The sequence below is a fragment of the Corvus hawaiiensis genome, chromosome 3, assembly GCF_020740725.1.
Source record: "Corvus hawaiiensis isolate bCorHaw1 chromosome 3, bCorHaw1.pri.cur, whole genome shotgun sequence".
In the NCBI taxonomy this organism is placed as follows: Eukaryota; Metazoa; Chordata; class Aves; order Passeriformes; family Corvidae; genus Corvus; species Corvus hawaiiensis.
In genome coordinates, this window is record NC_063215.1 from 33,246,208 (window position 1) to 33,267,936 (window position 21,729).

The window sequence follows — 21,729 nt, forward strand, 5'->3', positions numbered from 1 at the left end:
GGAGTACATCAGCCTAGAGGTGAAGAGCTCCTGCACGTCACACTTCTCATCCCATGGTGCTGAAATACTTAATCAGCATCCAGCCTAGGTCAGTAATCATATCAATCCCTAGAAGTTTTGGAAAATATTCTTAACTTTAATAATTATTTTCCCCTTTTCTCTTTGCTAGCACAAAAAGAAGCCAAGTCACTGCCTAGTGAAAGGCCTTTTCTAAAGTCAGTATCACAAAGTGATAGTGGCAAAGTGCTTTGCTATGGCCTGGACTTAACCACTGCCTAAGGAAGATAAACAAATCTCTAAAAAATAATAAGAAAATTTTCTAAATTCAGAGTAGCTGTCTTGTTTAGTAGTGGTGGTTGTATTTTTAAATAAAAGGTTAACTTTTATGGTTTCCTCTTCATAGAATAAGCCTAAATCTTAATTTCATATTTGTTTAGCCCTATGTGCTTTCATCTTCCAGTTAGGACTAGGCCCCATTTCGCTCAGTAATGTCAAATTTATTATTATATGCCCTTTGATTGAGCCTTGCTGTGGCCATTTTTTCCAAGCCATCAGAGAAGCTATTTGCTGAGGAATTAGTTCTGGAATGTAACTAAAGAAAGAAAGAAAGAAATGAGATTGGCTCTGTCTCAGAAATTTTTCAGTTCTAGAACAATAACGTAGAATTCCTATTTATCATTAGGACTCATTTTATTATTTGATAATAATTAATCTGTGTTAGATGTGAAGGAATATTTGTTGAATGGTTATTTAATGACACAACTATAAAATATATTTTACTTTGCAGCAATCATGGGCATCTTGGAAGACATTCATATTGAAATTCTGTGTGTTAACATGACAGAAGCCACATTTCAGGCATTTGCATAATCATAGAAGGTCTTTGAAAAAGAGTAATAAATTTATTGATCACTTAGTTACAACTTGAAAATTGACAGAATCCCACTGTTATCCTCTCAAGATGGTAAAAGCATAGTTTTATTTCTTTCCAACAGTTATTTTTATCCATAGATATTTAAAAATGTTGAGGGGAGGAGGTTCTCAGTGGTTTCTTATGCTGGCATTATGTCATATTTTTAAGTCCTTACACTCAGAATCACTTACAAATTGTGAACTCTAGATAATAAGGATCAGCCTGGAGGATTTTCTGCCTTTCATGTGTAAACTGCTCTGTGTCAGGGTTCACAGTAGAAGCAGTGATGTTATTATCTGCTAGATGCAAATGCATTCTGAACTTAAATGGACCTGCTTGCAAGTAATAGGAGTTCAACATGGTATTTAAGAGAGCAATGTTTGAGAGCTTTCTATTGAATATGTTTAACTTTGTCCAGAAGACACAGAGGCACTCTCATCTCATGAAAGACCAGACATCTTCCATTTCATTTAGATCACTGGCTTGCTTTTGAAGTTTTGTTAAATTTATTCATCTGTGAAGATATTTCGTATATGTGGTAGAGACATTAACAGTTAATTTACACATTTGTATTGAAGGTCAAGTGTTAACATGCTATTGAGGATTAACTGCCTCCCTTTCTTTCTTTTGGTGAATTTACACATTAAAGTACTTTCACTGCAAGAAAAAACTGTCAGCAAAAGAAATTCATTTTTCGTTGTGTTCCACCTGGGCTTATTGAAGAAATGTGCATTTGAAGGAGGAATCTTTCCTCCTAGATACCACTTAATACAACTTTTGCTGTCCTTTTGCTGTTGCTTGAAAGAAAAATTCTTATATTTATGATATTACACTCTTCTACTAGGAAAGAATGTATCTTCTCAAATAACCTTGGATTGGCTAGGGACATTGCAGGATTAGTTAGAAAAAGATGCTGACTGAAAAATAAGCAAACACAAAAGCCCTATTCTGAAACTAATAGTTAAAACAAGAACCTTGAAAATCATAAGTATGTTTCTACAACTTGGAGGTAGGGAAAGAAGTGAATTTCAGTGTTTATTATTTAATTATGAAGGTATTTCTCTGCCTTAAAATAAGTTATTTATGCACTTTATGTTTGAAATTCATACTTAAGCCCAATTGTGGTGAAGGCTAGAATTAGGAAAATTGATGCTTAGAAAAATGGCTGAGACATCAATTTTGCTGTTTAGGGCTTATTATAACAGGGTGTACTCCATCTGCAGGTGCTGAGTGAAGCTCACCCCAGATGTAAAAGAAAAGGAACAATGAGGGATAAAGAACTAGTCAGAGGTACAGGATTGTTGCTATATGAGAAAACACTAAACATGGAGATCTCATAGCCTGTAAAAATAATACTTTTGTTTCACACAAGCGGGAAGAGATATCCAGTGAAACCACTGCACACCATGCTCAAAACAAACAGTAGAGCTGCTGTTCAAACTTAATTAAACTTTGGTATCTACTGCATTGGGGTGGTGTGCAGGCCAAATACGATACAGGTTCTCATAACAAATGAATTTATGGAGTAACTCTAAAATCTGATCATTTATTTACAACTTCTGAGTGAAGCAGTCCCTCAACATGCACTTTTCAGGAAGCTGGAGAATCCTCTAGGGAAAGGATCAACCTTTAGTCACCTTCTATTCTTTTCTTAAGCATAGTCACTGTCCCACGGGCAGATAGAGCATGTTGGGATAAGGAGCCTTCCACTTAATTCTGTGTTCAAACATGGTTTTTACCCAGCCAGGAATCTGTGTGGCTTTTCTGGCTGGCAGGATTTCTCCATACAGCTGCTTCTTTCAAAGAGCTCACTGCAGTAAACACAAAGCTGAGATTAGATACTGGTATAAAGACAGAATATCTATAAATAGTTATAGTGTAGAATATTAACAGTGTTTTCTTATACTCTGCAGTGGTGTATTTACAATTGCATTTAGCTGAGAAATTTCATATGGAAAGAGAAAGTACCTGCAGAATATATTAAAGATATTTTTGGTTTCTTCTTTTCCTAATCTGTCTACCAACAGTAGTTCAGTATTGTCCTTTAATTAGAATTTAATATAGTTTTCCTTTGCCTTGGAGGAGATGCTGAACACCTGTGATAGCAAAGACAAAAAGAAGCTGGAAGAAATTATAAAACTGGATGGATATAAAAAAGGGGTCAATGAAAAATATTACAGTTAGGGTTTTTTTCCTACAGAGAGAAATACAGAAACAGCTAATTGTACAGAAAATGCAATCGCAAGAAAGTTGATTTTACTTAGCTTCCCATCTTGTTCTACCCAGCAACAGACAGACATGTAGAGAATCTTCTTTTCTGTAATGCATTCAGGTGACATGTCTGACTGCATGCCTTTTCCTTCTTAGGTCCTGTTCTCCTGTTCTGGACTAGGTTAGGAGGCCTGAAGCCATGTCAAAAGATAGTGGTTTATGTGTATTATTTGCATTTAGATAATAATGCCTGTACATCACACAGACCTGTATATCTATTATTGATATTTCTCTTTCCTTTCTTAAGCTTTGCTGTCTACTAAGAAATCTAAGTAAAGCAACTGAGAACTTCTTGATTGAAGTGATGCTCTTTCCTGCAACATGCCATGATAAACCATCATCAGGCGTCTGCTATTAGGTTGCAAAAAGTATTCAGTAGCAATTATTAAAAAAAATTTCTGTGTTTCCCCAGGCTTCTCACTTAGATATTAAGGACATTACTTTCTTTTACCAAGATGGAAATTGAGTGAAGGAACAAATAGACATGCTTTATAATGACATAATAAGAGATGCTGTTTTGAGGGGCAACTGCTTCTTTTAAAGATGTCAGCATCTCTCTTGACAGAAAAGTAATCAGGAAAAGTATCATTACAGATATTTGCAGGGACCTGGATACTTTCATGAAATTCCATTTGAATGATGCAGGGTTATAAAATAGTGAAGATGAGGCCAAGTCAATTAAACATGTATGTACCTGTAGCTTTCATTAAAAATGTACATATTTATTTAAAGTGGTTTTTGGCCTCATTTTCCTAGTACCTGATTGTTCCTTAGCTAGTGATCACCTTTGAAATTAATACAATATTTTGTTGATAAAGTACCTAGAAAAAAAAAGAGCTATGACTAAAATTTTTTCTGCCTGCTGAAGCTACTCCTAAATATTGTAGTGCCTAAGAGCTAAGTTTTGAGCCCAGCAGCTTCCACAGTTGGCTAGGTTCCCTACTTGAGCAATTAAGAAATTATGGTTATTTAGGTCAATCTCAAAGAGCCACAAATTGAGCTAGATGAATGCAAATACTTCATATAAAATATGCAAAAATTGCATATAAAAATACTGGATTTGAGTTCTTTGTCTCTGAACCTAATGTTGCATTTTCTTCAAAAGCTTAGAAGTGAGTAGGAATCCTGGTTGAGAGCCAGGGCCACCATTGTGCTTCTTGAATGAATATGATAACCATACTCTATGTCAATACTCTCTAACAGCACAAATGTGGTGCCTATCCTATTATAGACCTGTCTAATGGTTGGACTTTTCCAGACAACTGGAAATGAGACTCTGTACTCTTTTTTCTTGAGGAAGGCCTAGCATTTGTATGGGGACTTCGAAACATGGATTCAATATGCAGAATTATGGCTGGTCCATCTTCAGAACTGTTCAATTTTTTAATCATTTAAAAAAATTTATTAAATGATTTGGGTTGTGCTGAGTGATATCAATGTTTTCTATTTGTATTATGAATGATCATAACATGCTCAAAATATTAGACTACTCTAGTGATTAGTTACTTTATCTCCAGATTTTGTGATTCAAGTCACAGGCACTCTAGAACTGGTCATGAGGCCTGTGTCCAGACTGTGCAAAATATCTAGCCCCTTGACCACTCTTGAGGATATCATGAGCTATCCTGGTTGTAACTTTAAAGTAAAACAGAAAATAAAACTATCACGACTTTTTTTTTTTTTTCCCCCCACTTGAGCAAGTTCCCTTTAAACCTATTTAACATTAAACCTATTTAAACTATATTCTATGATTGAGGGCATACAGGGAATTATTTTTGTTACTGTGGAGAATGAATGAAGGTGATTTGGGAAAAGCATTTGAGGGTTTTTTCCCCCAAAATGTTACCTTATATGTGTAAAAAAACCCCATATTTTTGCATAAAGTATTCTTTTCTTTCTTTTTCTGGGAATCATTCTCTTTTCCTGCCAATGTCTGATTAAGCAGAGAGATAAAATATCCAGTGAACAAAAGAATTATGTTTTTAGTGTAGCAGTGTTTGAAGTTTAAGTATACTGTAGCTGTTTAGCTATTTTTTTCATGCCACCCTCTCAGGATCTGATTATTAAGATGCTTTAGAAATTCCTCTGTCCGAATTAAGGTGCAAACGAGACCATATGCCCGTGACAATAATATGAGTTTTATTTGATAGTAAATATGAGAGAGAGAGAGAGAGAGAGAAAGAAAGAAATAGAAAATAGAGTGGGGGGGGACAGAAAGAGAGTGACTGGGACAGAATAAGGAAAATATCACCACTCTGTGGATTCCAAGGAATTGATCCTCTCCAGCTGGTCTTCTTGGTGGTGAAGGTCTCCCCCAAAAAGCATAGAATCCCATGGGTTAATGTACCCTCAAGCCAGGTGGCAATGTCCAGGCATGTCCCTCTGGGGAAGGAGGGCAGTGTCTTGCAGCAGACTCTGGATCTGTTGCATCATGTGCAGTCCTGTGGTTCAAGGCCTCATGAATGACTCTGGGGGGAACTTTAGGGAGTCTTTGATGGATTGTGACACTGCCTCAGCTGCCTCTCACGTGGAAGTCCCGTGGATGTGCCCTGTGGGGTTGGGGATTCCACAGCTGGGCCAGTTTGTGTAATGGAGGATGGGTGTTTATTGCCTCTCATCAGAGGTTACACCATGCACCCAAAACCTCCTCCTCCCCTCTCGTTTGGAGGGAGTCTGTGGAAAACTGGCTTCTGTGAGCTGTGCTCTCCCCCCACCCCAAACTCAGCTGGGGATGACTCTCAGCACAGCTGGTGGCTTTGGCTTTTTGTGGATGCATAACTTTCCCTCAGCCTGAGGTGACTGAACAATGAGTTTCCCTTTATCTAATCAACAGTTGGACTTTCAGTTCAAAGTCCCACTCTTCAGGGAGTCTTCTTTGGTTGTAGCTTCTTTATAATGAGCAAAACTTTATATCAATGTTTGAGGCATGAACTATTTTCAGTCTCTGACACCCCCTTGGAGAATTTTAACAACTGTGACATGTATGCCTAAGGAGAAGCATCAAGGAATGACAAAGTAAAATGCAGAGATAGAGAAGGATTGAAGGATCAAAGGTCAGATATTGGGAGCTACTGTTTATCAGATTTACTTCTGGAATAATTTGAGCTGGAAAGGAACAAGTAGCCAGCAGTTTTTATAATCTAGCAATCTCATTATTCAGATAGAACTTCTCTGAGGAACAAAAATTTCAACAGTGCTTCTACTCAATTTTTATATCATTCATTAATCACTTCTCAATCAGAAAGGGTAATCTCCTGCCCCTGGCCCTGGTACACTAAATCTCCTCTTTCAACAAGTTCCTGATAAGAAAATATGCCTTTAGTGAATCTCCTTTACCAGTTAACTTCTTGAAACAACAGGGAAGAGATGCTTGTTGTTTTAAGTCAGGTACACACAGTTATGTGCGTACAATTTCTTCGCCCATGGTGTCTCTGACAATACTCAGGGCTTACTCTTTAAAGTCCAGTCTCTGCTTACACATGTCCTACAGAGAATTACTGAGTTGTAACTAAACATAGACATTGTGCCTCCAGAAAAAAATTCCTGTGATTTTTTTTTCTAGACATGATGAATAAAATCAGTGTATACCTTTTTGATTTAGCGATAAGCAGTCAGCTGGGATCTGATGCAATACTATTTTCTGAAGGACGCCACTGTGCTTAGAAAAATGTTAACACAGCAGGTTTTTCTATGTTGGACAGAGAATTTCAATGTCTGTTTCCACTGCAGAATCAGGACAAACTCCATCCTTAGACCTAAATAAGACTATTAGTATGGTTAAAAAAAAAAAAAAAAAAAAAAAGCAGATTCTTCCCTGTCTTTCTGACTCAGTCTTGCAAGGTAATAATGCAGAATCAGTATGTCCTTAGGTCTGCATATGGCTTGGGAATTCACTAATTACGTTGCACAGAAGGACTGTGAAAATAAGCAGGGGTGTCTTTGATCCCAGCAAATAAGTGTTATCAATCTGTGCTGTGTAGCCCAGTGAAGAGAGCAGAGAAATAAAAATTTCTTGCACAGTTTTGTTGTCAATGCCCACTGTAGTTTTTCTGGCTGAAGTCTGGTAATAAAATTTTTGATATAAAGATTGTTCATGCGTGGGATTATACATCCTTCATTTCATTTCTCTCTGGATATGTAGAGGGTGATTGCCATAGGTTAGGAGGAATGGAACCTGGCCATCTAAGCAGAATTTAAATTACTTTATTGCTTATTCACTGCAAAATTATAACACCTGCCTTTTCTGAGAGAAGAAAAAGTTTTCCAGGATTAGGTACAAAATATGATTGCAACTTAAAATGGATCTCTCAGAAATGTACCCATTTGTGTTAGTTCACCTTCTATTCTGACTAAATTCAGTGACAACCATACATAGGGCAGTCTTTAACCAGAATATTAATCGCACTTCACTCCTGTGTACCTGTAACACTGGAGTTTTCTTCATGTAATGTGTCTATTGTTGGCATAACTGAAATAAAATGCTTGCATAGAGACTGACAAATACTACAGAAAATGTGATTAAATCCTTTTTCTTCTGTTGTGGGTCTTTATCCATGCGTCCTTTTCCCTTGCAGGCTTTTTGCAGCGGACATCCTGGGACGCTGCCTAGAGCACCACTGTCAGCTGCATAGTCACTTCACACCTTTTTCTACTGTGCAACAATCTTTCCTTGTCTTATTTTCGCCTCTGGTTTTTCTGTCTTTTTTGTTTGTTCTTTGTTCTTTCATTTCATTGATCCATGCTCTGGCAAGTTCCCACACAGAGAAACAGTCCCGCCAGCACCTATCATCCACATTCCAGAAAAAGCATCAAAGTGATAATATGATAGTTTCCCCTGTAAGTTACATCACTTTATTGTGCTTTTTGTAAGTATCAACTACTTAAGATATCTTTATTCTGTTTTGTGAAATGGCCTGCAGAGTGGGATCCAATATTAATATGACCTCTAAAAGGGACCAAAATTTCATGTTACAGTCACGAGATATTTCTTAAGACTTGTTCTTAGCTGCATGATTAATTATGTAAGGTAAATAACTAATTTATAAATTAAACATGTATGTAACTTTTTAATATATGCAAGTAATTATTTAATTTGTTCATGTATTCTTTTGGAATTTCCAGTTAAGCTATTATAATTAATGCTATTTTAAGAGCAAATGAGTGTAAAATTGCTGATGTCTTTGAAGGAACAGACTTCATTTAGGCAGGAGGTGGTAATTGAAATAATTGAACTTCACATTGTAGTTAAATTTGCCTCCTTCTTCTTTCTTTTAACAGTCACAAAAGAATATGGAATTAAGCCCTTTAAACTCTCAGATGAGATTAATTTCATGTCAGTGTACTTGAGACGAAGATAAAAGAAAGAAGAGTGCTTCAAATGGGACTTCCGTGTTCTTCCTCACAAAACAACTCCTGTTATAACAAATCTTTCTGACAGGACTTTCTCTCTGGATATATAAAAAGGCAAGGCTGCACAGTGTCAGAAACTGGCAGGCCTCAGGGCTGGTTTTCCCATAAACTTCCAAATGCTTATGTGTCTGTGAGGCCCTTTCCTTGGAAAAGGAGGCACACAGCCCTGAGAGACAAACACCCTTCCTGGGAATCCCTTCACAAAGCTGAGGGTGCATCTCTGGGTGCATGGAGGCCCAGGCTGTGGCCCTCTCCAGCCACTACCCCATCCCTGGTGTGCCTGCTCTGCTCTCCAGAACAACACCCAGGCAAGCTAGATGGGTGGGTATTTCCATCTGTCTCTTGATCAGCAAAAACAGCTGAGGAGGCTTTGTTCTTGCCTTTTGTTCTGCTTCAGTCCCATTCCTATGCCTTAACTTAGTCCCCATTGCTTTGCCAGCTGTTCTGGTGTGATCCGGGCTAAAGGAGTCTTCTAAAAAAGAGGAGCTTTCTTCCCCTACATACCATACAGTGAAGACCATTACCCCTTGCTGACACATCTTGAAGCACACTGGCAGCACTCTCTGCTGACTGGAAATAGTGGATTCAGTGGTTCAAATTTCTGCTGAGAGCTTGTAGCATGTGGCTGACCTCACCTGCAAAAGAAGCAGAAATCATAAGCAATTGTGCAATCATCATATCTGAAAGCACATGGCTGAGCCTAAACACGTAGAGGGAGAGAAGAGGGAGCAAAGGTAGACTGTCAGTCAACAGGTTTAGGAGAAGATAGGTTTTGGAATGAATTGGGGAATATAGAGGTTACAACAAAATGAAATGAAAAATGGAGCTGTGGGATCCGCCATGGGATAGGGATGAGATCCAGCAGATTAATAGGCATTAAGCGCTATTGTGCTTATTGAATAAGTTCCCAGGTAGAAGTCTCCGTTTGGACAATACTGTTATCCATTTATCTTCTCTTTGCTGTACTGGATGAGTTCTTCACTTTCTGACTATCTTAAGGTTACTTAAACCATGGTTATGTAACACAAGTTTATACTGTGTCATGTTGTGTAACAATTTGCTTGCCTGTTTTGTGCACCACACAGTTCTTGCAGTAGATGTAAGACACTGACAAGTTCCTCTCCCCTGGAAAGGATGAGTTCTTCAAAGTTATTGAGGTTTCAGTGTGAAACAAGAAATGGTACCTTACAAGGAAAACAATCCCATTATTTTCTGTTGCTTTTTGACTGAAAGGGTGTTCCAAAGACAAAAGAAAATTATTTTGCCTAAAACGAGAGGAGAAAGAATGGTTATGGTAACTACGATGACAAAGTTAACAGTAAATTCCAGTCTGTGTTTGCACACAGGAGTGTGCTTTATGATTGCTTTCAGGAGGGATAACCAGCCACAACCCATTAGGAATGTACATGAAAAGTATTTCTAAGTGGCCCCAATATTAAACATCTCCTTTTGCTCATAGAATCCTTCAGACTAGAGTCATGCTGACCTAGAACCATACCAGGTGCTTCTGAGACCCCTTTGTCAGAGAGCTTTTAAACTATACAGTTTGTACCATTCTGTTTTACTTGGGCTTTGGCTGACTCATAAACATGTTCACCTAAGTGGCAACAGATTTTCTTTTCTATTTTGACAATTTAGATGATCAGCCTTCACATAAAAATATTTTGCCTGTATTCAACATTTCTGAAATCTTTAATTTAAACTCCTGGTTTAAAGCCTAGCTTTGGATCTCATACTTAAAAATGAGTTGAAAAGCTGGGCACTGTTTAGCAGAGAAACAGGTTTGCCATCTGGAGGCTCCACAGCTGGATGCAGGACTCCAGGTGGGGGTCTCATGAGAGTGAAGTAATAGGATCACTTCTTTCAACCTGCTGGTCACACTTGTGATGCAGCCCAGGGTACAGTTGGCTTTTGGGCTGCAAATGCTCATTGCCAGGTCATGTTGAGTTTCTCATCTGTCAACAGTACCAAGTCCTTCTTCTCAGGGCTGCTCTCAATCCATTCTCCACCCAGCTTGTACTTCTGCTTGATATTGCCTGGACCCAGGTGCAGGACCTTGCACTTGGCCTTGTTTATCTTCATGAGATTCACATGGGCCCACTTTCCAAATCTTTCAAACCTTTGTGGCAGAGACAGAAATGTGCCAAAGAAATAAGATTGAGCCTGCGATCTGGATGAATCATCAATTTCTTTTTGCTAAACTGATATTAGGTCAATTGCTGAATATGGAAGGTAGAAAGTCTGGTAATGAAGAAAGAGCCTGATTCTTCTCCATACTTTTTTTTATATTTTCTGAATACTGTTTTATAAAATTGGAGGTTTGGCTATGGGATTTTTAATTTATTTTATTTTGTTCTATGGAAAAGCAAAACCAAGAATTCTCTGAAGCCATACAGTGTGCTTTTCTTTGTTAAGGTCTGTAAGGGCATACTTCAATGAGGTTCTGCATAGAATTAATGATCTGCTTGATATTTAATGTATGCTAGAAAATTCCATACAGAAATTATGCTGTAAATCAAGCAAACAACTCCCCAAACCATTTTATGCACACACAAGTCCTTTTTACCCACACTGGATAAATAAGCAAAGAATCTCCCTTGCTCATCAGAAGAATTATTTATAAGTCTTATTTGGATAAGACTTACTTAGCCTGCAGGCATTATAACTACAACAATACATATGTTTTCATCACAGTTTCCTCTTAAATTTTAGAATTCAGTTATAATAGGGACTTCTGGGAATCTAGAAATTGGTAACTTCTGCCTACCCTGTAAGAGTCTGAAAATTCCTCATGTCACACAGTCCACACAGATTCTCTGCATCTAGCTCTGCCTGACCCCAACAAAAAGTAAAGCAAATTTTCTCTTCCTGCAGTCTATATGTTCAGCTAAGATAGTAATGAATTTGCAGGCTACCTAGCTTATCCAGCTAATGTAACAATTCCTGGCAATTTAAATTGTTGATGAGCATCATCTCTAATTCACCTGCTGAGACCTCACACTGCCTGCTTGCCTCCCTTTCCCTCGTAGGCAAATATAAACCTTTATGCAAGCATTTGTAATTCAGTTTTAGAGCTCAGTAATATTGTTCCAGGGTCCTGATTTGGATCTTACTACCTTTTCTTTGCAACACTAACTTCAATAGGGTCAGTCTTGGTTTTTACTATGGCTTCATAAACCTTATTGACAAGATGTGCTACATTAGGGTCTGGGTTCGGGCCAGGAGTGCTCTTTTGGAGTGAGTCTCTTGGAGAGACCAGAGATGAATCGACTTCCTTCTGATAAAATTAAGTCAGAAAGTGTACTCAGGAAGTCACCTGCTCTAGTCAAACAGTTCACTGGCTGTCCATGGCACCAGAGAAGGGCTAGTCTATAGTAAAACACCCAAAATATATATATTTGTGTATTGTTACCAAGAGTAGGTCCTCAGAACTAATTGTTTTACCTATAAATCTGCTTCTATTGCCATCTTTACCTCTTACTAATGGAAACGTAGCCTTAACAGTCCTCAGATTTTTTAATTTCTGTGCTATCTTTGTGTGAGTTGTTGTAACTAAAATGGCTAGAGGCAAAATACTCAGTTTGATAAATTTAGCTGCAGTTAACATAAGCAGTTACCACTTCTCTTTATATGTTGCTGATGTAAAATGGATTTTTTAGGCTCTCGATGATGTGAATGCCCATAATTGTAGTTCTAAGAGTGTGTAGGTGTAGGACTTGTAAAAAGGCTTATGTTAACCTGAGAAAATAGGTTTGAAAGAAAAGTTAGGAAAGCTTGAATCCATCCTCCTGTCCCATATCAAGAATGATTGCATGCAAACCATTCCTGGGCAGCATTTGTGGACCCTAGAAAGACCTAGAGTTTCTTATTGTATAATCTAAATTGTAAACACAGTATGAAAAATGTTATTTTTTCCTAATAAATAGTTTCATTTCCACCGAAGCACAAGAGTTAAAAGATACATAAGCGGAGTTATATAAATCCTTTTGCAGCATTTCCTTATAAAAAATAGCAATTGGAAACATTTCTGAATAGGATGCCTTAATGGGTATGCAGCTTTTCAAATTTTTACTTTGCATATTTGAAATTTTTTGGAAAATTTCAGCCAAAGTGATATAGTAATTTTTTTTTAGTAGCTTCCTTTCATCTTTCTCTCTCCTTTGCTCCCCACAAATGGTAGTACCCTCAGAGGAAAGACATTTTGTTTTGCCCATGCTATAATGTTCTGAGATTATATCTTTAAAATTCTCTAGTCTTCCCAGATGTTTGAAAACTTGTGAGGGTTTTTTTGTTTGTTTGGGGTTTTTGTTTGGTTGTTTTTTTTGTCATGGGCAACCTTTTTCAATTCTCTGAAAACTGAAATGGGCAAGTACTTGGTAGAGACTTGTTTAATTTCCATAGTTAAAATGGTCAACAAATTCAAATGTCATTTTTCTTTAAACTGGTTTTCCTCAGACAGATCCCAAAATGATGCTAAAGGTATACCTGGACCATCCCTATAGAATAATTAAACGTGGTTCTCATAGCTCAGAAATATCCATGCTGAATAACTGTTGCTGCTACAAATTACTTGAGTATGCTCGAGGTCGGGGCTACAGAAGCTTGAGAAGCTTTCGTTTAATTGATTTCTGGTGAGCCTAGTCTCTTGAAGAAGAACAAGTAATCTGCTCTTGCTGTGGGGAGTGGAGTAAAAGCAGAAAGGGGAAATGGAATAGATTCAAAGTGTGATTAGACAGAGACTGGGTGAGAGTCAAAAAACTGGAAAAGGAACTGGTGAAAGCATTTGGTAATGAATTAGGACAAGAAAACATATTGGATTTTGCTGTGACAATTTGGTGAGGAACAGATACAGCGTTGTTTGGATTGGAGTAGGGGGAATAAATGGGAGATTGGAAGTTAACTGTTCAAAAGCAGAATGATGAGAACAGGAATTAGAATTGAAGAGTTAAAGAATGAGCTGGGCTGGTCATCAGTAACCTATTTACAGAACAGGTTAGGTAGGCATCTCTTGATTGAGGCAGAATCTTAGGCCTGGGAATGGTGTGGGAAAAACTATGATTTTATCATCTGCCTCAGATTCAACCATACACAGCTGATGCCATTGACCTTCTTTACAGATGTGTTTTGGGAAGATGACCCATGACGTTTTCAAAAATTCTATTGACCTCTGAAGAAAGAATTGTGAGAGAGTACTCATAATCACATACTGCCTGTGTAAAAATGTTTTAAGAATGTGAAGAAAAGAGGCAAGTCCCCTAACTGAGCCTAGTCCATTCTGCACATCAAATGAGACAGGTTGAAGGAATGATGTGTGCCTCAATTTTTTTTCCGTCTTGGTGTTCTTAATCCAATAAATCTGGACACTCCGACATGAGGTGGACAACAGTGGTGAATCACCACTGGTGGCACATTACCAATGAGGTATAACTCCTATCCCAGTGCTTCGTCTGTGGGCAGCACACAGAATGACTCAGATCCATGTACTCTGGGAACCTGGTGTGAAGTCACAGGACAAGAGCAAGATCCCAGGTTGTGCTGAGAAGTGTAGAGGTCCAGTGGGAGAGAATGGGATGTGAGCCCCTTGTGTACTTGTTACTCTGAGATTTTTTCAGTCTGCACACAGTGTGATTATGCAACCAAATGATGCCGTAGTTTATATACTTCTGGAGAGGATGAGAAGTGAGTGATAATGCCTGTACAGACAGTTCTGTCATTTCCTAAGTCTGAATTCCAGCAGATGCATGGTAGATTTAATAATGCTCTTTTAACATAATTCTTCTGTGTGTCATTAATTCGTAATTTTGCAGTCTAGCTGTAATTTGACATGTATTTATTTAGTTTGTGTCAAGAGGATGGGAACCTGCTTGTGATTAATGTGCTGCCTTTTGTCTTCTTCATTCAGTGAGGAGTATAATTTGCCCCAATTCTTTGTTTCTCTCTCTGCACCCATTCCAATACATTGCTATCTTTCTAGATATTGTAATGTGAGAATTAATCCTGTAGGAACTATTCCCCCCTTTTCTTCAAACCCTATCTCTTCCACAGCAGGCCCTGACAATACAGATAGCCAAAATAACATATTCATCTTTATAAAACTTGATCAAAGGCTTTCAAGAAATACAGGTAGGAATATCTCAGATTCTTTTCTTCTTCCTTGTGTAACTTGCTCTCTTTCCTTAAGGTAGCATCCCTTGCATGTGGAAAGGGAAGAAAAAAGGAGATTGGTTTGCACTCAATCTTGAAAAAAATGAAAATCCTCTTGAATTCAGAAATGTCTTTTTAAATTTTGTACACATGGAAATCTTGAAGAGCTGAAAATATCACAGACAATGATGAATCAATAGGTTGCTAGTTTAAGCCATTCCCAAAGGTATTGGAGATGGCAAGCCCAGAGTTACACGGAATGCTGAAGCTGGGAGGGAATTGTCTTAGTGGTCCATGACAGAGTTTACTTAGGGCCTAATAAAGCCAGTACTATCTGGGACAACAGCTATTCAAGGAAATTCTAATAATCTTTTGGTCCAATTAAATGGAATTTTTCTTTCATATTCTTCACCTCTTTGGATCCCTATGCTGAAGAGTTTGTATCCTGTCTGGTGCTGCACACTCAAGTGCTTGGGAGGCTTAAGTGCACATCCTCTGAATTGTCTTAATTACTTTGAGGAACATTTTAAATTTGTTATTTGTTATTACTTGAAAACTGAGATTTTTAATGAAAGCTTTGGAAAAGAGGTGTTCTCATCTAGTGTTTTGATCAAGATGTCACGTAATGATTTTTTTGAAGACATCACAGTTTTAGCTAACTTCCTGGGTACCTGATCATAGCCCATGAAAGAGAATCAACATCAAAAAATCTGTGGCCATTTGAATTTCATAGCCTCAAGAGACAGGATAAGTGTTTTACAGTATTTCTATTGTTTTCCCTTAGTATACCTCCTAAAACCTTAGAAATAAATGCCCAGTGAGCCACTGAAGTGACATACAGCATCTGGTATAAAGAGGTTAGTTTACTGTATATAATTAACAATGTGCAAATATGCCATTTTTACCCTTGTAAAAGTTCATGCAGCTCATTGGCCATGACTCAGTGCTGAGTTGAGGGATCTGATTTTAGAACAACATTCTTAGAACATGAGTTGTCACCTTTCATTCATGCTCTTTCCTTCAAGCAATGGTGGTGGCTTTGTTAGAACAAGGAATAATTTGGACTTTGGCTTGGGACATAGGGTAGAACCTTCTTCTTTCACAAGACTCCTGACTCTGCACCTTCAAGTATCCATTCTCAGGCTGTCCCATAATGCTGTTTCAAGCCCCAGAGCTGATCTTGTCAGTGTTTCCTTTTGAATTTATAATCTGATCTGCTCCAGTGGGCTTCCATGACCAGTTCCTGAGAACACTTCTGCAGAGCCCTGTGTGGATACTGTACAAGGCCTTTCTGTAGAGCAAAGGGTTTTGCTTTTTTGAAGGTTCAAGTTTATTCATATATTATATCCCTTGAAGTATTTGAGGCAGAGGTGGTCAGCTGTGATTCCGATCCCTGTTCATTCTTGGAATGTGGAATGTAACTTTGCCATTTAAATATTGAATGTCTAACTTTGCCTCTGAATTTCTTCTTGACAAGTTTTCCATCATAATCTCTATTTTTGAGAACAAAAAGTGGGTTTTAGATAGTAATGGACTTAGATATAAATATGAGATTCTATGGAAAATAGTATCTCAACAGCTACAACATCTGATCAGCTGGCAGCTGCTACAGTCTGGCTGTTGCTTTGGAAGTGCTGTGGGCTTGCCAGATGGCTGTCTTGCTAGGGTCTTGATGAGTTGCTGTGGGTTTTTTGGGCACTCTTGAATGATTCCCTAAAATAATTTCAACAGGTACTGCTTTAAATTTTGCTTTCTAATACTTGCTTCTGTTCTTTGGGAAGCATTCTTTATTACAGTGTGTGCATGTACCTAACGTGGTACCAATGCAAAAATTTTACACCCACCTAGAAAGCAAGGGTGGGCTTTGGCAACTCCATTGAAGGTTGCTGGGAGCTGTGTCCCTCAGCTCATCAGGGGATGCCCATGTCAGACAGAGGAGTCCAGTAGACACATCCCTGAACTAGTACTCACCTGACTCCTTCCACCAAACTGGAGTTGGAGGCAATGCAGCAGAAGTGAGCTAAGCATTGTTCATTTGTTAATGAAATGCGGTTGATTCATTTAACCAAGTGTCACTGGGATAAACCTGTGCTTCTTTGGGACCACCAGATGAAACCATGGCACTGTGTCTGCCCTGTGCCATTTTGCCATACAGGGAGGCTTAGGGCTATTTCAGGGATTTCACTGCCTTGGGTTATTCTGCCTTCACAGGCCTGCATTGGCAGTTTGAAAACACTTTGACATCTGAGGTTTATCATGTGATTGAATTAGGGTTCACTTTGATAGTTAAAATATTGTCTGCTAATTCATGCTGGTCAAAATAGCTCTTTCAACACTTCACCAGGAAAATAGAAGTGATTATTTTTGGTAGTCTGTGTGGTTATACAATTGAGATGGAGGTGCATTGCAGTCTTTTCCTAGTTTGGTATGTAGACCAAGATTTGGGAATTTTTCTTGTTTGTTTTTGTTTTGTTTAATATGGACCTATTAGGAAAAACAAGCAAGAAAAAATTATAGCAGAACATAAGACAGACATCTGCAAACCCTTACAAGTTTTTTCAAGTGCAAAATTTAACTGAAACCCAGTGATATTTTCAGATATCTTAGCCAGTACTGAGCCAACTTGCTATTTGAAGACAGTGAAACAGACGTTTCTTAAAATCCAGCTCTGCAAGAGTTTTCCTCCAACTGTCAATAACATTTTCAGAAATACCTGGTGGTCTTTTGATCCATGATATAAATATTTTAAGGTTATTGTTTTTATTTAAGACATTAAAAATTATTGTAATGAAAAACTATGTGAGTTTTGAACTGGATTTTTCTGATTGTTTAGAGGAAGAAATATTTCAGAAAAATGAGAAACAAACAGTGCTATCCAGAACTTCTTCTGTAGCCTATTTTTGACCAAATTTTCCATAGGAAAATTATGAACATGTCATCTCTCATGGTCTGACCTGTGATTCCACTTGCAGAAAATGCATTGTAGGTGAGGCAGTTTTCAGAAAAAGCCCAAACCAAGCCCCATTTTTTTTCTATCAGCTGTATAATAGTTACTACTCCCTTTCTAATGCAATATATAAAACACTTTCTATGAAAAGTATTGGTGTCAAGAAGAGGGATTGAGAAAAATTTACTGAGAAATATACTGAAACCTGTTGGTAAAGTTGCTCTCCTGGGATATAAATGTCTGAATACTATCAAAAAAGAGCAGATGCGTGTTTGAACAAGAGTCTTACAGATCTTACAGAAAGGCCCTACTTTTAAGCTGCTTGGAAAAAAGCCAGAAGATGCCACACCTTCCCGATCAATTTTATAATTTTCTTCTCGGTCTATCCCATTAATTGTAAATATTTAGGTGCTCAAGAAAAAAAAAAAAAAGGGGAAAAGAGAGACCTGTAATTAATCCTGAAATAAAAAAAACCCTACGTTTTTTTGCTTTATTGAAAAACATGAAGATTTACATTTCTGATTTAAATATACAATTTTTCCACCTGATTTTTAATTGTCATTAAAATTAAAAATAGTTCTCTTGAATAGAGAGAATCATAGCTTTCCAAGTTTATATGGGAAATTAATTTCTCAATAGGAAGAATAGATAACACAGAAGATAGCCCAGATTATGCCTGATTTCAGGATTAGCAGGATGAAAAATATGGAGACGAAGCTTGAAAAGAACCATGCTACTACTTTCATTGAAATTTGCATTGTCCTTAGGATGGCCTGGGCAAAAACAGTTTTCCCAGCACATCCATCTGTTGCAATAATTGGAAATTTTATAAAGCACATTTGCAGCTCAGAAAGTTCCTTTATGACTGCATTAAACAAAACATGTATCTCTACCACAGTTACAAATAATGCGAGATTATTCAATTTCTAATTCTTATTCTGAAGGATAAATAGCACCAAAACCCATCAAATAAAAATGATTTAACCTGTTTAATACGGGAGATTTAATGAATTATTTATGAAAGTAATTTCATCTAGACTGTGCTAAGTAGCAGAATTGCTTTGCTTTTTGTTTGTTTGCCTCTTTTTTTCCTCTTCATCATGGAATAGCTTATGTAAAGTAGTTTTGAGCAAGTTTTAAGAGTAGTCTTGACTTTGTGCCACCATCCACTGATGAACAGATGTGGGTATAAATAACAGGATTTGGGCTTTTAATATACTGGGAAAAGATGGATAAAGACACGTGATGTCAGGCACATTTGATGACATAAATTATCCTTATGGACATAAACTTAAGGCCTGGATGGTCTTGGTTCCCAAAATTTGGTCCTAAAACTTGTACCAGAATTGAATTAGTAAGATGAAGACCTCATGAGATATAATTTTAATTATACATTCAATATTTATTTGAAATGTACACCAATATATGAATAATATTTTTTTTTTATTTTAACTGAACATAAAGATTGCTTTTTGCCTACTCTTCCTAGATGACCATGGATAAATAAGTTCCTCTGTTATTCTGTGTGTTGTGCTTTTGTAGCACTATCAAGTTAGTCAAACCATATTTACAGTTATTTGCTACAGAATGAAGAGTAGAGTGTTGTTTCTCCTTGAAAACTTCTGCATCCTTTCAGTTTATCTGAGAAGAACCTCCCTTCATTGCATCAAGGCCATCTTGCTGAATGTTCCTCATGAACAAATTAACAGGGAGTCTAAAGTGCCCCCTATTTTTGCAAAACAAGACTGATGTTAAAGCACTCTTTAACCATGCTTCATTAATGCACCTCTCCTATGCAGACTGCAGTTTCAAAAGGATGCTTACCAATATCAAATCTGGCTGAATCAAATGTTAAAACAAAGCATGGGTGTGTTGATATTTGTTTTAGCATTTGTAGCTAAGTTCCTTGGGTGAGAATGAACAAAGGACGAAAGAAAATGAGGAATTGTATACAAGACTTAAAAGGAAGATATTCAACCAAGGCCCACTGTGTGCACAATGTGGGCAGTAATACAGCTATGCAGAGTGTATATACAATGCTATACAGGACAAAAAGTGAAGAATAACAGTAGAAATTATGTAAGTTTGCTTTGAATTATTATATGTGATATTTAGTGGATGATACTCTTTGTAAGAAAAGACTCCTCAGCTTGCTGGAAACATCAGTACTTGAAAACAATGTACAATAATTGAATATTGGGAAAAACTAATTTTTGAAGCAAACCAAGGTTGTAGCTGCTGTTAGCTGGACTCACTTTCCAGAACTGAAGTGAGATTTCTCAGTCCTGAAACATTCATCTCTGCACACCATGAGTGAAAGGACAGACACTTTGTAGCTGGAGACAGCAGCAATGGTAAATATGAACTAATGACCTGTAGTTTCTATCTGCAGTTCAGAGTTTTGGAGATGTCAGATAGTTTTTAACTGCAGGGCTTTTGTCACTTAACTGTATTAAATTCTTACTTGTTGCCAGTGAACGCAGATATGTCCTAGGTCTCTATCGGCCCAGGCCTGTATAGAGCTTGGGGAAAAGGCAGTCCTTGTCCTCAAAAGTGAGGGTTTAACCGTTTGGGTAAAATGGGGGAATCAGAATTGGAGGGTATAGTGTATTAAGGCAAAACTGCTCACCAAGAAAGGAAATTTTTTACAGAGCATTAGCAGCCTAAATGTTCTCAAGCTTTTTGTAAGCATCCCAGACATGCAGGTGCAATTTGAAAGAAGGCACCAGAATGGCTGTTGAGAGCTTCTGCACTGTACAGGGAAGAATTTACAAGAACAAGCTTTGAGAATCAAACTGTGCATAGTAGCAGAAGATTTTATTCTTGGATGGTCAAAGCAGATATATTTTTTACAGCATTATATGTTGCAGTGGGACACAATTATAAGAGACTGTTTAATTAGAAACAGTCTGCTAGAACTCTCTCTGCCCGTGAGTACCTTACACCATGTGCTTCAGGTCTTGCTGTTGTCTGCACTTTTCTTTGGTGAGTCCTGATGCTCAGTTTTTTGTCTCTTATGATGTCTTTAGGAACTAATATTTGAATACTGAATATGACAGGTTCTGAAAAGACTGTGAAGAACCTTGAAATTCAATCAGATACTGTTCTAGATGACATCTGCTTGAGAAATGTATAGGAAAATAAATATATTTTTCCTGGGGAGTCCCTTCCTTTTTAAAAAAAAATATTTTAACCATGTAATTTGAGGAATACTCAAAGTTCTATGAATTTTAGAATAAAAGGTGACTGTTGTGTTCTTTTAGTTACAGTCCCTAAGCTATGAATTATTTCTGTATGAGACATGGTGTATGTTGAATAAAGGGTATAACTCAGAAATACAAAAAATGCTTGAATACACGTCTGTCCTAGTATTTTCACAGTGATTCCTTAGGCTCACAGCTTTAATGTAAACCTGAGCCTGAACTTTATCTTTCGTTGTTTTCTAGTTTCTGAATCTCATTATACATTTTTAAAATTGTTATCATACAGAGCTAAAAGCCACAAATGTTTTACTTACATGTATTTGCAGAAGCTGAACAACTAATATCTTAGCCTTCTAATTAATAAACTAATTAGAGCTTATTAACACTTTCACAGATGGATTTTCCAGGTTACAAGTTATTTTGAAAACATTTTTAATCCCTTCTAACTTGTGACTCAGTCATTTTTAAATTGCGTATTGCATAGCATGACATAATATTTCAGTAATGGTCTCACTAATGCTCTTTACACAGATAAGTAGCAGCTCTTCAGTAATCTTAGTATTGCTGGCTTAAGCATCCAGGAATCACAGTAATTTTCTTATCTATAGCACTGTGCTGAATGTTCATGCTTAATTAGCTCATTTACTATGACCCCAGGATCTTTCTCAGTGTAAATGTGTTTCAGAATGTGGTCTACATTTTCATAGAATTGTAGCATAGTTTGGATTGGAAGGAACCTTAAAGAAGGGTTTCAAACTCCCCTTCCATAAGGGATATCTTCTACTAGACCAGGTTGCCCTTACATCCCATTTTGCTCTTAGATCTTGTTTCTGTTATTGCAA

General features: G+C 37.4%; 1 long non-coding RNA gene across 10 annotated transcripts in view; it reads left to right on the forward strand.

Moving 5' to 3' along the window:
- The window catches only part of LOC125322955, an 85,167-nt gene that overhangs the window by 28,538 nt on the left and 34,900 nt on the right, over positions 1 to 21,729 (forward strand). The gene's annotated exons all lie outside the window — the stretch shown is intronic.